Source organism: Elephas maximus, chromosome 11 (genome assembly GCF_024166365.1).
Source record: "Elephas maximus indicus isolate mEleMax1 chromosome 11, mEleMax1 primary haplotype, whole genome shotgun sequence".
Classification (NCBI taxonomy): Eukaryota; Metazoa; Chordata; class Mammalia; order Proboscidea; family Elephantidae; genus Elephas; species Elephas maximus.
The window spans coordinates 76637828-76654761 of NC_064829.1; the positions used below are offsets into that span (position 1 = coordinate 76637828).

The following is a 16934-nucleotide window of genomic DNA, read 5'->3' on the forward strand; positions in this document are numbered from 1 at the left end:
TAGAATAATATCTTTGTGAAGAAATTCACACTCTAAAAACTTAAAAAAGTCAGAGAGAAAGCAGTTAGCTGTGGTTGCCATAGCAGCACAAGTAAACTTGTCTTCAGGGAAGAACAGAAAAGAATGATAAGGCCCCTAGGGAGTTGGTTCAAGGGCTCATTAGGCAGCACGGGGTGGGGGTGGGGGAGCGGCAGGAGATGCCTAGCTCTGAAATGACAAACATCTAGAGAAGTGCCCGTTTTAGTTAAGTACTTTTATTATTCAGAGGAGCCCTGGTCATACAGTGGTTAAGTGCTCAGCTGCTAACTGAAAGGTCGGCACTTCAAATCCACCAGCTGCTTCTGGGGAGAAAAACGTGGCAGTCAGCTTCCATGAAGATTTACAAGCTTGGAAACTCTATGGGGCTGTTCTACTGTGTCCTGTAGGATCACTATAAGTTGGAATCAACTCAACAGCAATAGGTTTGGCTTTTATTACTCAGAGGCTGCTGCACTGGGGGTGTAGAGATAAGCCAAAACAGCAAATTATGTAGATAATCTTTGAGTCCCAAATGTGCGTATTGAATTCCACAGTATGACAATAGCCAGGTGTTAGTGCCATCGCCTCGCTAAGGGAGAAACTAAGCATTACACATATTTAAACCACAAATAGAAATCCACAAATGTCAAGGGTTTTATGCATCATGACTCAAATGTCACAATGTTGTCTATTTCAGACTTAAGCAATGCCTCCTAATTAAGTATTCTGGAAATGAGTTTCTCCTACTTACTTTCTTTCATGATTTTATAAATGTCAACCTTTTTTAGTTTTTCTCCAGGCGAAAGATCACAATCATTTGCGTAGATTTCCTAAAAGAAATACTTGATAATTTAAAATACTGTTCTCTAGACATTTTCCATCTCTATGTGTCTTTTTTTCCACAGTTTGGCAGGAGAAAGATAAAATGCATGTTGTGAAAGGTATGAGTAGTTTAGCACACTCTTACACGTCTTTTATCTTCTCCCTCCTCAACCTGCTGGTATTTTCTAGAAATTTAATCCTGAGTTTTTATGGATATTCTATCTTTTTAAGTTCTTTGGCATTTGGTTTTTTGAACCACAAAAAATTATGTCATTTGTTCATCCTTACTGTCTGTATCTCTGATAAAACCCAGTAAAACACCTCATTTTAGTATTTCCTTCAGTAATATTTATCACCATTTGCCATTGAGTCGATTCTGATGCATGGGAACTCCATACATGTCATAGTGGGACTGTGTTCCACAGGATTTTCAATGGCCGATTTTTTGGTGCCTCTGGCTCGAGCTTCCAACTTTTTGTCAGCAGCCGAGCACTTTAACCATTTACATCACCCAGGGATTCCTAATGTTTATAAAGGACTTCTTTATATACAGAAAGTTCTAAAGCTTTGTTTTGGTGAAATATATTTTTATTATAATTACATATTTAAAAGGACATTTGATTGGATATAAAATTTTATATCCAAAAGCCTTTCTCTTAAGTACATACAGACATACTATTCCTTGTTTTCTTGCATCCACTTTGTTATGTTGTTATGTCTGATGTCCTTTTTATCCTTGTTTCCTTGTTGGTGATCTGCACTAACTCACTGTGAGCTTTGTGCATTTCTCTCTGTCTTTGATGTTCTTAGATTTCACTGCGTTGTCAGGCATAGGTTTCTCTTTATATGTCCTGTTTGGCATGAAGACAGATCTGACAAGGAAGCCCAAATACACAAACACAATGACTTTGCTGAACCTTTCTGACTTCTTACCTGGCATCCTCACCAAGCTTCAGGCTGCCCAGGTGCCAGGACCATCCCAAAGAGGTCCATTTGTTGATAGGAGATATGTGAGATCCACCACAAACTCATCAGCTAGAACTATCTGATGTTGTAAGAGCCGTGTTGCTGAGAGTAGTGCAAAAAATTCTGTCTAACTGAATATTTTTATTTGCAAAGCATTTCTTCTAAAGGTTTTATTCCATACTTAGAACCTTACGTTAGAGGGACATCATGTGGCATTATGAGGATATGCAGGCAGGCTTGGAAGTAACAATGTTGGTTTTTCTATCAACTCTTCAGGCACCAGATATACTTTTTCTATTGGTTATTTAATATGAAATATCATATCCTTTTATACCAGAGAATTTTTTTTATCACTTTATAACAGGCTTAAATTACTTAGATGGAGGGGCCTTTTCAGGATTTTTAAAAATATGTTTTTAAAATTAATATGTGGAATAATAAGCCCAAAGGCTGTTTTAGGCCATGTGATGATACAAAATATAAAACACATCCCAGTGGATGTCATTTTTGAGAATGCTTTAAATTTAAGGTCATTTAAAATTTAAATACTAATCACATCTTATCTTACGGGTTCCCACATTTTTATCATAAAATTATCAAGAAGGATGAATTTTTATGCTGTGGTGGTAATCTTAAATATGAAGTGCAGATATAACCAAAAATAAAAACCAAACCCACTGCCATCGAGTCAATTCTGACTCTTAGCAGCCCTATAAGGTAGAGTAGAACTGCCCCATAGGGTTTCCAAGACTGTAATCTCTATGGAAGTAGATTGCCATATCTTGCTCCTGAAGAGTGGCTGGTGGGTTTGAACTGCCAAGCTTTCGGCTAGCAGACCAGTGCTTTAACCACTGTACTATCAGGGCTCCTTCAAGTTCAGGCATAGCCTTCATAAAACACAAGGGTCTCTCCCCCAACTTGACAGTGAATTAACATTAGCCAAATATGACCTAATCTAAGACCTGTGTGATTTAAATTGTTTTTCTATGATTATGACCAAAACCACTGTTAATGCCAAGTTGTACCGTGGATATTACTTTATCAGTCACAGCCCTGATCCTGAGAGCTCTGACAATTTCTTTATACAATTTATACAATTTTGATGATTTATATTATATGTAGTTATTGATGGAGCATTGCAGACTTAGACAAAACATCAGAGTTTTAGATTTGCTTCTTAGAAGCCTGAGATGGGATTCTTGTTCAAGCAGTGTGTTGAGAGGGGAGAACATTGTTGGAATGAGGACAGAGCAAGGGCATGAGGCTCGGCAGGAAAGTGGTCTTAGCTGAAGGGTAGCTTTAGACTGATCCCACAGGACAGTTCTGGAGTACCTCTATTCAGTCACAATATAATACACACCATACATGTAATTTTAAATTTTTGAGCAGCCACATTTAAGAAGGTAGAAAGAAATGGGTATTTTAAGCATCTGAGAAGGGTATGATGAACAAGGACACAAACCCCTCTAGAATGACAGTTTGGGACAACACCCCACCTAAACCAGCAGATGTGCTAGCCAGAGGGGGAGGGAATCTAGGATGGGTAGGGAAGGAGGGAGACTGAGTACAAATTACAGCATTGGACCAAGACTTAGTATCAAAGGCTTAGTATGAAAATAGAATGCAAAATATCTCATTAATATCTTTAATATTGATTACCTATTGAAATGACAATATTTTGGACATATTTCAGCAGGTATTCACTGTTCACCATAACCTCCTCAGGCTGTGGTTGGCTGTTTAGTTAACGTGATTTAGAGAGATCTATGCACTTTGTTCCAACTCGATGCCTCTCGTACCTCTCATCACACGACTCTTCCCAGATCTCCGCAAATCCAGCATTCTCATCTTTTTCCTTCCAGGCCTCTGGCCAGTCATTCAGCACTGCCCATGAGATGTCCTACCTCAGCCACTCAGAGTACGTTGCCTGAATCTCTGTCTGTTGGGCTGTAAAGCAGCAGCCACTCATTTCCAGTATGCATTCACACTTCGAGCAGAACCATTTATGTACCAAGGTTGAGCTTTTCATCCTTTCCTCCCCTTCTCCCCTTTTCCATTCCCTGCTGCCACAATGCCATAATTTTGAGCTGAGGGCAATGTATCTGTGAGAAATGGCGGTTGACACGAGGCTCTGGCCATCAGTTCACACAACTTACTGTGGTCTCTGGACCTGCTGCTCTCTGATATCAGATGCACCCACTGCAATTTACTATGGACTGAGGCTGGGCCTACTGGATCCTAGGACTTGGTGTATGTGAGAGTACACAGCTCATGATGAGCATGCTTGGTTGTGGGGTCACTTGGTAATCCACCGTCAGATGCTCAGTTTCTGCTTGAGCCGACAAGGGTATCAGGAAGTGCTTTTTAAGTGATGCACAGTTCCTGTTCCAGACCTTGGAGGTTAGCTGCAACTCGCTTGCTGGGGCTCCCCAGAGGGTTCACCTGGTGTTTGTCTGTATTAAAGACACCTGTAAAATAGAAGGTGTCCCCATGCAGCAGGAATCGTAGTGCCACAGCCTGGAGCTGCTGCTGAGTGGTTTCCTGCTCTGTGTTTTGCTCAAACCCAGCTGCCTTTGCTGTCACAAGATAATTGGTTAGTGGTAATACTGACATAATGAATTAAGGGATAGTCCAAAAATTTTAATTACAAACTGTTATAGATTGAATTGTGTCCCCCCCAAAATATGTATGGTAAATTCTAACCCCTGTGCCTGTGGTTATATTCCCATTTGAGAATGGGTTTTCACTGTTATGTTAAAATGAGGCAATATTAGTGTAGGGTGTGTCTTAAATAAATCACTTTTGAGATATAAAAGAGATAAACAAGCTAGCAAGCCAGCAGAGATGGGGGAGAGGGATGCCAAGCCACACAAAGATCGCCCAGGAGTAGAAGCTCAAAACAGACAAGGACCTTCCTCCAGAGCTGACAGAGAGAGAAAGCCTTCCCCTAAAGCCGGCACCCTGAATTTGGACTTCTAGCCTCCTAAACTGTGAAACAATAAATTTCTGTTTGTTAAAACCACCCACTTGTGGTATTTCTGTTTTAGCAGCATTAGAGAACTAAGACACAAACACAACAGAGAAGGAGATAACTGATAGAGATTCCATGATATCGTTGAGATTGAAGGCTTCTCAACCTCAGCACTACTGACATTTGGGCTAGGTAATTCTTTGCCATGAGGGACTGTCCTATGCATTGTAGGGTGTTTAGCTGTATCCTTGACCTCTACTCACTAAATGCTAGCAGCATCCATCCCAGTTATTACAACCAGAAATGTCTCTAGACATTGTGAAATGCCCCTAGTTGCAGGAAGGAAAATCGTCCCAGTTGAGAATAGCTTATGTAAGTTATCTGATTCTCTAGAATATCTTTGGTATTGATAAAAGGAACAAACTGATTTTTTAAAAATCTAGGAAAGAAATTCTCCAACATTACTCTTACTTTTCAAGGTGGTCATAAAATTTTTGTTTCATCAAATTATAAATGAAACCGTAATGATTATAAAACTTGAAATTCCTGTTACAGTTTCAATATGAGATAGCTACAACTCATGTGAGGTTTTGTTTTTGTGTTCTTGTTACCATACCATAATCATTTATGACTTCTAACATTAGAATTAGCATATTGATAAATTCTTAATGTTTTAACTTGAGGGAAATCTAGAAGCCAACTGTTAGAAGGAGCACATTTGTATTTCTCCAGGAAACTAATCATTCCTAGTGGAGAGGAGTGATTTACCTGTTTGGTGAATACAGGAGGATTAACAGGGCATGATTAGCTGAGCTTTTGCCTCTTTCTTCTTTAGCGGACAGCCCTACTATACTTGGTCTTGCTATATAAGCTTAGTTGTGAGGATCTTGGTCTTTATGGGGTTTGGCATAGGGAAGTAGGTCTGTAGCCATCAAGCACCACCTATAATGGGGAGAGTAAGTCTGTCTAAAGCTGGGGTTCAGTTCTCAAGTTTATTTGGCTCCTCACTAATCTATGTCCCCAATTTGTATCATTGATAAAGTACAATTTTGTCTATTTTCTCTAGAAGTGTCTATTTCTTAATTTATTCAGTACTCAGAAGATGATTGCCGTGTATTGGACCCACTCAAGGACCTCAACAACTGGTGCCAGTGCTGGGAATATTGAGCAACAAAAAAGAGTAAATAGTTTGTAACACATTGGAGAAGCTTTGTTATTGGGGCTAGTATCCGACCTGCTCGCTTGGATCCTGGCAGTTTGTGTATATGTCTAACACATGGCCTGGGCAATTCCATGTGGGCAGATGGTTTTGTGCCTTAGACCACAGGTTATTTTAACCTTGGCTAGTGACTGTGCTTTATGGCAGCTTTACCCATAAGTGATCGGCTGTTTTTATTAATGTAAGTTACCTGATTCTCCAGAATAATCTTCAGTATTGATAAAACAAACTGAATTTTTAAAAACCTAGGGAAGAAATTCTCCAACATTGCTCCTACTTTCCAGGTCATCGTATAATTTTTGTTTCATCAAATTATAAATAAAATCATAATGATTATAAAACTTGAAATTCCTGTTATCATTTCAGTATGAAAAACTACAACTCATTTACTTATGGACAGTTTCAATCAAGTGATGTTCAGGCTGTTTAGCCCAGGGTCAGTGTGGGCAGGTCAGAGGGTCAAGACAGCTTTAGCAAACATGTGTATGCTGAACCAATGAGCCACAACTTTCTTGAGCAGGCATGATGGTGCCAAGGATTAAATGATAGGAAAAAGAGATTATTTTTCATATTCAAGCCTTTCAGATTTTAAAGGGCATAAGAAACATTACCTATTTTTATTGTATTTTTTAGTTGGATCTGTACAATATTAACAGGTAGCATAGAAGGAGTCTTCGTGGCATAGTTGTTAAGCACTTGGCTGCTAATGGAAAGATCAGCAGTTTGAACCCACCAGCTGCTCTGGAAGAGAAAGATGTAGCAGTCAGCTTCCTTAAAAATTACAGCCTTGGAAACCCTATGTGGCAGGTCCACTCTGTCCCATAGGGTCACTATGAGTTGGAATTGACTCGATGGTAATGGGTTTGGTTTTGGGTTTAGTGTAAATAGGGTCACTATGAGTCAGAATCAATTTGATGGCAAGGGGTTTGGTTTAGTGTAGATAGGCTGACCCCAAATCTGTTTCTCTTTCTGGTTGTTTTTATCGACCTTCTGAATCCAGAGAGAAAGAGCAGCAAAGGAATTTACCTTAAATACAGGAGGCTTGCTTATAAGCTTAAGAGTCACCCAACACCATGTGTTAGACTTATTCTCAGAACAGGAACAGTGGAACAAGCAAAACAAAACAAAGGATGCAGGGTTATTAAACAGGAAGAAGAGAGACATTTCCTTAGGAGAAAGTTGGAATTTTTTGTAGACACTTTTGAATTTACAAAGGAGAAATTAGATTTTAAACACCACTGTGTTGTTGTTAGGTGCCATCCAGCTGTAGTGACCCCAGGTACAACACAGTGGGATGTTGCCCGGTCCTGCCAAATTTGGGTGTATTAACTTTGATCATGAAACTATATAGTAAAGTGCCACAGATTTTCTTAGTTAGCCAAAACAAATGCAGAGTCCTTATAAAGACCATCTGTCATCTTGTTGGATTGAGGTAGAGAAAAATATAATGAAGTTATTGAAGCTCCAAAGAGAAGAAAGCAACTTAAAAAAATGAGGGCTAGGAAGTACATTAAGCAGGAAGTAGAGTGCTTTGAAACAAGAAACACCTGCGTCTAGGAACGAGCTCAAGCAGGGAGTACAGTTGTTTGAAAACAAGGAACACCTGTCCCTAGGAAAAAACTTAAGCAGGAAGTAGAGTGGCTTGGAAAAGTGTTATTCTCAGAACAGGAGCAGTGGAACAAGCAAGACAAAATAAAGGAAGTGGGCTTATTAAACAGGAGAAGAGAGAACTTTCTTCAGGAAGAAGTTTGGATTTTTTTCACACACTTGGATTTATAAAGGAGAAAATGAGACCTTAAAGACCAGTACAGTGGTGGTGTTAGGTGCCACCCAGTCAGCTCTGACTCAAACTGACTCCATGTGTAACACAACGTAATGTTGGTCAATCCTCCACCATCCTCACAAGAGTAGGTATGTTTGAGCCCATTGTTGCAGCCATTGTGTCAATTCATCTCACTGAGGGTTTTCCGCTTTTCTCCTGACGCTCTAACAAGTATGACGTCTTTCTCTTGGGACTGGTCCCTCCTAACAAGGTGTCGAAAGTAAACAAGATGAAATCATACCATCCTAGCTTCCAAAAGCCAGCATAGAATATACAAAAGTGAAGAGGCTGCACCAAAGTCTACATGCTTTTAAAGAAAGTGTCAGAGAAGATAGTTTAATTGTGAATTGATTAGAAATGCAACAGGCATTTAAATAAGCCCAAAAGAAGGATGAAGATGGAATAAAAGAGGAGACAAAAGAACTCCTCCAGGGGGAGCTAAGATCCAAGAAATTAGTGAGCAGCCTCTTAAAGGAGAAGCTAGGGGCTGCACATTGTTGTGTGCCATCAAGTCTATTTTCCACTCATGGTGATCCACGTGACAGAGGAGGACTGCCCCATAGTATTTTCAAAGCTCTAAACTTTACGGAAGCAGATTGCCAGGTCTTTCTTCTGCTGATCCACTAAATGGGTTTAAACTGCCAACCTTTTGGTCAGCAGACTAGCGCTTAACACTTGCACCACCAGGGTTCCTTAGGGACTGCACAGTGAGGGCAATTTGGGAAACATGCCTTGATGATTAGGAAAGCTGTTCCAGTAGAGAACAGGGAGAGATGTTAGTAGATGACCAGATGAGCAGCATAAATTCTAAAAAAATACTGGGAGGGACTGAAGATGCCACAGGCATCACTGGTGGAGACATAGGCATTGCCTATGCCCCAAGAGCTTTAGGGAACTCGAGGTCTAGCGGGATGCTCTGAAAGCTTAAGGAGTTTTAAAGGAAGCCAGGCCTCAGCACAAGGGCTTAAACTGCTTTCCTTGATGAGCCAACATTCTGAGCACAAACCTTTAAGGCTCAACCCCTGCAACAAGCCCCTGCCCTAGTTTCAAGCTCCCTCTGGCACACTGAAATAGACACCTGTTGGTTCCCTGAGCGGGAGAAGCCCTGGTGGCGCAGTAGTTAAAGAGCTCGGATGCTAATGGAAAGGTGGGATGTTCAGCCGCTCTGCGAAGGAAAGATGTGGCAGTCTGCAGCGGTAAAGATTTATAGCCTCAGAAACCCTGTGGAGTCACCGTGAGTCAGAATTGGCTCCATGGCAGTGAACTTGATTTGGTTTTTGGTCCTCTGTGCTAAGCCCCTTAGAAACTCCCGTCTTTTTCCCTATGTGGCCCCACTAGACAGTCTTCCTCGGGCTTACGCCCTTCTCTTCTCCCCGCGGTCCGTTGTTACATCTCTAATGACAGGCAGTCTCGCGTGATAGGCAGTCTCGCGTGATTGATAGTACACTCTCGCGTGATAGGCAGCCTGGCGTCGTTGTCTTGTGCTGTTTCCCCAGTAGATGCAAAAATGGCTGCAACAGTGGGCTCAAGTATGAGCGTAATAATAATTGTGAGGATGGCACAGGACTGGGCAGTGTTTGGTTTTGTTGTACATAGGGTCGCTGTGAGTCGGAACCAACTCCAGGGCACCTAACAACAGGCACGTGCAAAGGAGCACTGGTGGCACACTAGTTAATGGGCTGGGCAGTTGGAAGCCACAGACGGCTCCATAGGAGAAAAACCTGGCAATCTGCTCCTGTAAGGATTATAGCCTAGAAAACCCTATGGGGCCTTATGGGGCAGTCCTATTCTGTCACATAAGGTTGCTGTGAGTTGGAATCAACCTGACTCCAACAGGGACATACAGTCTTCAGGCACCCAACAACAGCAGCTGCTAATTTAAAATTTTAACTTGTCAAATCCACCAGGATAGCTAACTGCCTACCCCACCCTGACACCCCAAGAAACGCAGCTGCCACAGTTCCTTGCTTGCTCTCGATGGCTCTCCATTGGCATTGCCCTGCACCCGCTGGCCGTGCTCCCTGTGCTTTTATGGGTGTACCTCTCCGGACGGTGAGTGCAGTAACCCTGGTCACTCTCATGCCTCTGATCTTCGTTCCCCTTCGATCCTGGCCTGCCATTTCACAAACATGTCTGTGCACTGGCATAGCACATCCAGTTTTGGGTCACTGACTGATGGGAGGTACTTTCTGGATGTGTTTGTCAAATTCTTAGAGATCAAGTTGAAAATCTTTGCTTGAACAAAGGGTGTTTTCCAGCAGACATAGAGCTTAATGTTTCCATGGCCCTCATTTTGGGAGATGTCATAAGACAAAATCTAAATTGTATTTGGGAGAAAAATATCTAGGTTGGAAATAAATTGGAAAGAAAAATAAAAGAAGACACTCAAACCCATCTAAGAGCATGAGCCTACGTTATGGTAGAGAAGAACAGGATCCACTTAAACAGATTAAGCTGCAAGGAGTAGGGGGGACAGCAGAGGAAAATGAGCTGGGGTACATATCTCAGTCTTAGAAAAAGATGTAGCAAAAACTAGTGCCTAAGTTTTTCTTTTAAGGAGGGAGCTCTGGTGGCACAGGGTTAGAGGACCTCGCTGCTAACGGAAGTTTCGCATTTCAAACACACCAGCTGCTCGGAGGGAGGAAGATGTGATAGTCTGATTCGGTAACATTTACAGCCTTGGAAACCCTAGGAGGCAGTTCTGCTCTGTACTATGGGGTCGCTATGAGTTGGAATCGATTGGACAGCAGTAGCTTTTTTTTGGCAAGGACTGACACTTAAAAAGCTGAAAGAAGACGCTGTCTTGAGGAGCACAGGGCAGAGGTATGCTCCAGGGGCATGAGTGTCAGAAGCAGTAACAGCTGTGGATTCACAATCAGCGGAGGAGGATTCTCCAAGTATCTCATGTGGCTGTAGGGGGAAAACTCCCCTATAAGACAGATTCTAGCCCTAAGGGATTCCACAGAAAGAAGCAGTAGGGGCAGATATTGTGAGAGAATTAAAATTCTTCCTCCCAGGAGAACATGATGTCTCTTTCACTAAACGGAGACCAATCTGAAATGCAGCCCCAGGGTAACAGAAACATGGGCTCCATGGGGAAACAGGATGGGCCTGGCCTCCAAACACCACAGCCACTGAAGGGATAAGGAAGGGTTTACTATTCAGATAGTGGAGCTTTCTGGGGAGAGCAGGGTGGCTCCCAAACAGGTCTGAAAATGGTTTGAGAGGGTAGGGAAAGGAGACTTCTTGCCTTTTTTTTTATTGTGGTCGGTGGGTGAGACTGGGCAGAGGGTTCCTAAAGGTCGTTTGAACTTCCTGCCGACCCCAAAGAAGGGAGTACCTGGGCTTCTCACCAGGATGCGCAGTTGTGTGTAGAAGAGGATGAGGCAGAGTGAGGCTTAAAAACTCAGCAGACACCAGGAAATTGTGTCAGACTCTTAAATTTCTTGTCACCCTGACACAAGTGGATTATGCCCAGATAGAAGGTAAACATGTGGAAATTAACCTCTTGATGGCTGATTTCTCTATTATAAGTTTAAGTTAATTGGTCATGGATTCCTAGTACAGATTGATGGGTCTTGGTAAAGCTGAAACCAGCATTTTTCTGCACCTACCGGAATCGTTTCGACGGCACTGCGTTTGGTTTGGTTTTTGGTACCATTGAGCTTCTGCTGTGATTTTTGACATCCCTGAGGGCTGGAGAGTAAGAACAAACTTTTGCCTGGTAACTGTTTTAAGGGCTGCAGATTGCATGATTTTCTAAATTTGCTGGGTATAGAAACAGTGTTGTGATAATCTTTGAGCTCTTTCAAAAAAAGAAACTATGAAGGATTGTGGTAATTTACAGCTGGATTGGACTAACTCTAGCTTTATTTCTGGGGATGCCTGGATGTCTCTCCAGCCTTGATTCATGGCCAAGATAAGGGTAAAGGGCCAGTTTGGCTACTGATGATTTTCAGCTACCAAATGGGTTAGACAACCTGACTTGACTCCGTGATCAGTGGCACTTCTGCCGTGAGCTCTCTGAAAGCCAGGATTCAGTGCACAGACCTTGGTGGCCCCATCCAGTGAGCACATCATTGTGTGAATAAGGACCCCCTAGTGCTCTCTGTGCTCCATTCTCCTTCTCTGCTGTATCAGACACTTTTTAAATAAAACCCTGGTGTGAATAGGCTCTGCGGAGTCTTGTGAGACCTTTCAAATTCTAGAACTTGTGAAACCTTTGCAGAGGTTTATGGAAGACTTGGGATTGGATTAACACAATCTTGGAGTCCCTGAAGGAACTTTAGTCATTTCAGTGAGAGATGCTGAAAGAACCTCAAATCTCTCCAGTTATGAAGAACCTTTTTTTTTTTAACTGAGGTGGAGCAGAAAAAAGAAATTTGGGAGGAGTTAATTTTTTCTAACTTTTAACTTAAAAGGGCAAGACATTTCTGTTTTGAATATTAATTTCTTTGGATGTTGAAGTCTTTGGATTTGAACACTTTTAGTATTTTCCCTTAATTTCTCCCTGAGAATTTCATGAATGAGAAACTATATTCATTACCTAAGATGTTTCTATATTGTTGAAATTTTATTTGTTGGGTATCTTTATGCAGTTTGTTAGTGGACTATCTTATTGTTGTCATTTAATTTCACAGAGGATCTTTTGATAAACTGTTGAACTACTTAGCTGAACATAATGTGGGTAGAAAATAGAACAGAGAGGTGATTTTCAGGCTGGATGACTTTTCTTGGAGTTAATATATTCTTCTGACTAATCTCAGAGCTTTATGAGGACAACTATTGGAAATTTAAAACATGTCTGAAAAGCCTTCGCTATCCCTCTTATTCTCAGCAGCACCTAACAACAACAACCCCTCTTATTGAGAGCTGGAGGTCTATATCTCCTGCCCTGAATTAGGATTGATTTAATGATTTGCTTGTAACAAATAGAAGTGATGTTTTAACACAGTCTCTGCTGGTTTAGCCTTGTCCTGAGCTTAGGACCCAATGCCCCGCTCTTATAGGGAAAGCCTGTGGAGGTTTAGCTTCCTCTGTGACTGTAGGTCAGTTACTGAGCTTATTTCATCCTTCACTGTATGCAACCTCCTACAGTTTACTTTTAGGAAGAATAAAGATGACATCCTCCAAGTGCCTGACCCCTAGCCTTATTTCCCATTATGTTCAGAACTCATGTGGAGATAAAGGGTGCTATTTATTGGGCTTTCTTAAGATGCCGAGTCAGTTCCTCTGTATTTATATCACATACTCAATCATGTTAAGTATGTTGTCATGTGAATTATCTAACCGCAGGACAGAGTAGACCTTTACTAACTTATACCAAATTTTAAAAGTATATAAAATGTATGACATCTTGTTCTAATACTTAGAAATGGACTCCAGATGTATGCATGGAACCGGTCTCTCGATATATTACCACCACATTAAGAACTTCTTTTAAAAGATCTTATTTTACATAATTTCCGGGCCGTGAGATTATCCTTACTTTATTACCGAATACAATTCATCACCCTAAGAGGTGATAAAACATTTGGAAATTACTAAAAAATATCTTAAATGTTTTCAGCTGAGAATTCTTTTCAACCAAAAATAAATTTCAGAGGGCTGTTGGGAAATTTATTAACTTTCTCTCCAAAAGGAGTCTTAATCCGTTTGTTACCCAATGTGATATGCATCTTTCATAATAAAAACCATACCAGGATTGCACAAAGGAACGGTGAAATCCCTAGTCATAGAATTCCTGGTTAACAGTGGTTTTATGACTTTTGCACTAGTAATAGCGCAATGTCTTCTTTGATCCTAAGAATAAATATAATCTTGTAACTTTTACCTTTTTGGGAAACGTTTGACTTCTGAAATTCCTCTTAGGAATGTTTGGTTTTATACCTCAGTTCTATAGGTACTAACCCCTAAATTAGCTGCTTATTTATTCTTAGCAGAGAATCAATATTATAACTAAATCATAATCTTAACAAATAAAAGTGATTGGTGCTATATTTGGTTCTGCCTTAAAAGTAGAACATTTTTAAATGAGCTGTATAATTTTTGAAAGTTTAATGTAGCTTTTGTGCAGTACATTCCAAAAATTATTTTTGAATTCTATTATGTTCCATAAGGCATCTTTGCTTTCCTTTTTCTCCTAATCACAACGAATTCTGCAATGTTACGCTATTGTTATTAGTCAAGAGTCAACAAGTCTGTAGTGGATAATCTGAGGAGAGTTTAAGAGAATGTTTACAAAGATAAAATTGATTTTTTAAAATTTTTGTATAAAGCAGTCTATAGAGGTCAGTGTATTTTGTCCACAGAATACAATATACTGTCTAATTTATGGATTATCAAGAATTGAGATGTGTTTACGTCTCACACACTGTGGATTTATCAGTAGCTTCTTTTATTTCTTTCCTTGTTTATTTTATATATTTTTATCCTCATCGTTTGTTCTCCACATATTTAGAATTCTCATACCTTTCCGGTGAGATGGAGATTTTATCATTCTGTTTCAAATATCTTTGTTGCTTTGTACTTTAAGATCTATTTGTCAGATATTATGTAACTACTTCTTTTGATAATATTTTCCTGTTACAGCTTTTTTTTTTTCTTTTTAAAGTTTTAAATCTAACCCTTTCTGTGTTCTAACCACCATATGGAAGATTATATTTCTTAAGAACATACCAGTTTCAGCAGATTAGCAAAAAGATTGAAGAGTTAATTTTGACAAAATTTTGTGTTAAAAATTTTTTTAAAAAATTAAGGTGATTACGAGCCCAAGAGACAGAAGGGGCCACATGAACCAGTGACTACATCATCCTGAGACCAGAAGAACTAGATGGTGTCCGCTTACAACCGATGACTGCCCTGACAGGGAACACAACAGAGAACCCCTGAGGGAGCAGGAGAGCAGTGGGGTGCAGACCCCAAATTCTCATAAGACCAGGCTTAAGGGTCTGACTGAGACTGGAAGGACCCCGGGGGTCATGGCCCCTAGACCTTCTGTTGGCCCAGGACAGGAACCATTCCTGAAGCCAACTCTTCAGACATGGATTGGACTGGACAATGGGTTGGAGAGGGATGCTGGTGAGGAGTGAGCTTCTTGGATCAGGTGGACACTTGAGACTATGGTGGCATCTCCTGTCTGGAGGGGAGATGAGAGGGTGGAGGGAGTTAGAAGCTGGCGAAATGGACACGAAAAGAGAGAGCGGAGGGAGAGAGCGGACTGTCTCATTAGGGGGAGAGTAATTGGGAGTGTGTAGCAAGGTGTATATGGGTTTTTGTGTGAGAGACTGACTTGATTTGTAAACTTTGACTTAAAGCACAATAAAAATTATTTAAAATTTTTTTTTTTAATTATTAGAGATAAATACATTTAGGCACTAGTTTGAGGAGCCAATTATTTTGATTTCTATTTTCAAAATATGTAAGTTTATTTTTAAACATTAAAATACATTTATCTTTCTCTTTTCTTAAAATAATGCAAAAAAAATAGTAATGGGTGCTTAAATAGGACAGAGGAGCAAAATTATGTTGGAATCTGAATTAAGCTACTTCTGGCTCTATGGACATCAGCTGACAAAGAATATGACGTATAAAAAAAGTACCACAATAGGGACACAGTGACAGATTCTGCCTCCCACCAAGTGATATGCATGGTATGATTATGTATGAACAAAATCTTACAGGTTTAGCTAATCTGTGCACATGTTCTTGAATATGTGGTCTTAAAAAAACTGAGTCCATTGCCATCGAGTTGATTCCAACTCATAGTGACCCTGTAGGATAGAGTAGAACTGCCCATAAGGTTTCCAAGAAGCAGCTGGTGGATTCGAACTGCTGGCCTTTTGATTAGCAGCTGAGCTCTTAACCACTGCACCACCAGGGCTCCATGTGGCCTTAGTAGGTTGAAATTCTTATTCATATCAAGTGCAGATGAGGACTCTTTGTTGACACTGGGTTGAGATTGTGGTTAACTATTTGATATCTGGTCCATGAGAATGCATAGAAAGCCATTTATTTAGTTTTTCATAAAGCTAATAATGTGTTTCTAATCTGATGAAACTGGCAGCGGATCATACGGCACAGGAGTTTGCAAATGCTGTTCTGAGTCAGAGTAATTTGTGAGTCTGAAGCCTCCTTTTTTAAAAAATCTTTTTATTTTGCGTGCTTAATTTTACCAGCTGAGAAATATGTATCCAAGAAAATCAAAAGGTTATGAATCTGTGTTGGTGTGTCAGAAGGGCCTCAGTTGGAACTAACGTGTTCTTTGGGCATGGTTAGACAAGAAACAATAGCTCCTATTCAGCAAAAGAATAATCTTAGGAATTAAAGCCGAAGTCATTTAGGTGAATGATAATATTTTGAATTTTTATAATTTATTCTTTTGTAAAATCTAGTAATCACATTATTTCATTACTGTACATAATACTAGTTGAATAGGCTGCTTTGTCCTATTTCATGGATGAGAATATTAACACCAAGGAATATAGTGTTACAAATTATGTTAGATAAAGATTATAGAATCAGAAATCGTATGCTCCTTGAAATTTTCAAGATAGTCTTATCTGCTGTAACCAACCAAAACCAAACCTGTTGCTGTCTAGTCGATTCCCATTCATAGTGACCCTACAGGACAGAGTAGACTGCCTGATAGGATTTCTCAGGTGCAGCTGTTTGGGTTCAAACTGCTGACCTTTTGGTTAACAGCCAAGCTCTTAAATGCTGCACCATCAGGGCTCCTCATCTGTTATAAAAAATGGGGTAAAATTCATTGTTCTGAAAATTCTGCATTCTTTTTCTGTTTTTGCTGTTAATTTGTTGAAGCTAGGCAACTCATTTTAATTTAGTATACTCATGTATTAATGATCAGAGTACCTGTGGGAAATTAAGAACCCTTATAAAAATTTATCTGTTAAAATTCATGGAAGTATCAAAAGTTCATAATAATGCTCTGAAAATCTCTTTCTAATGATTATATGTGATTTACAAAGCTCTGGTGGTGAAATCGTTAAGCACTCAGCTGTTAACTAAAAGGTCTATGGTTCGAACCCACCAGCCTGTCCATGGAAGAAAGATTTGGCAGTCTGCTTCCATAAAAAAGAAACCCAGTGGGGCAGTTC

At 40.2% G+C, this 16934-nt stretch overlaps 1 protein-coding gene across 2 annotated transcripts in view; it reads left to right on the top strand.

Annotated features, from left to right (window-relative positions):
• Positions 1–16934, top strand: part of CCDC102B (coiled-coil domain containing 102B) — a 453215-nt gene that overhangs the window by 18088 nt on the left and 418193 nt on the right. Inside the window, exon 1 of one of the 2 annotated variants that reach the window (XM_049901991.1) lies at positions 10480–10641. The exons of the other annotated variant lie outside the window; for it this stretch is intronic. The gene's annotated coding sequence lies outside the window, so the exon portion shown is untranslated. Of the gene's footprint in view, positions 1–10479; positions 10642–16934 lie in introns of those variants that run through there. 2 annotated transcript variants of the gene reach the window in all.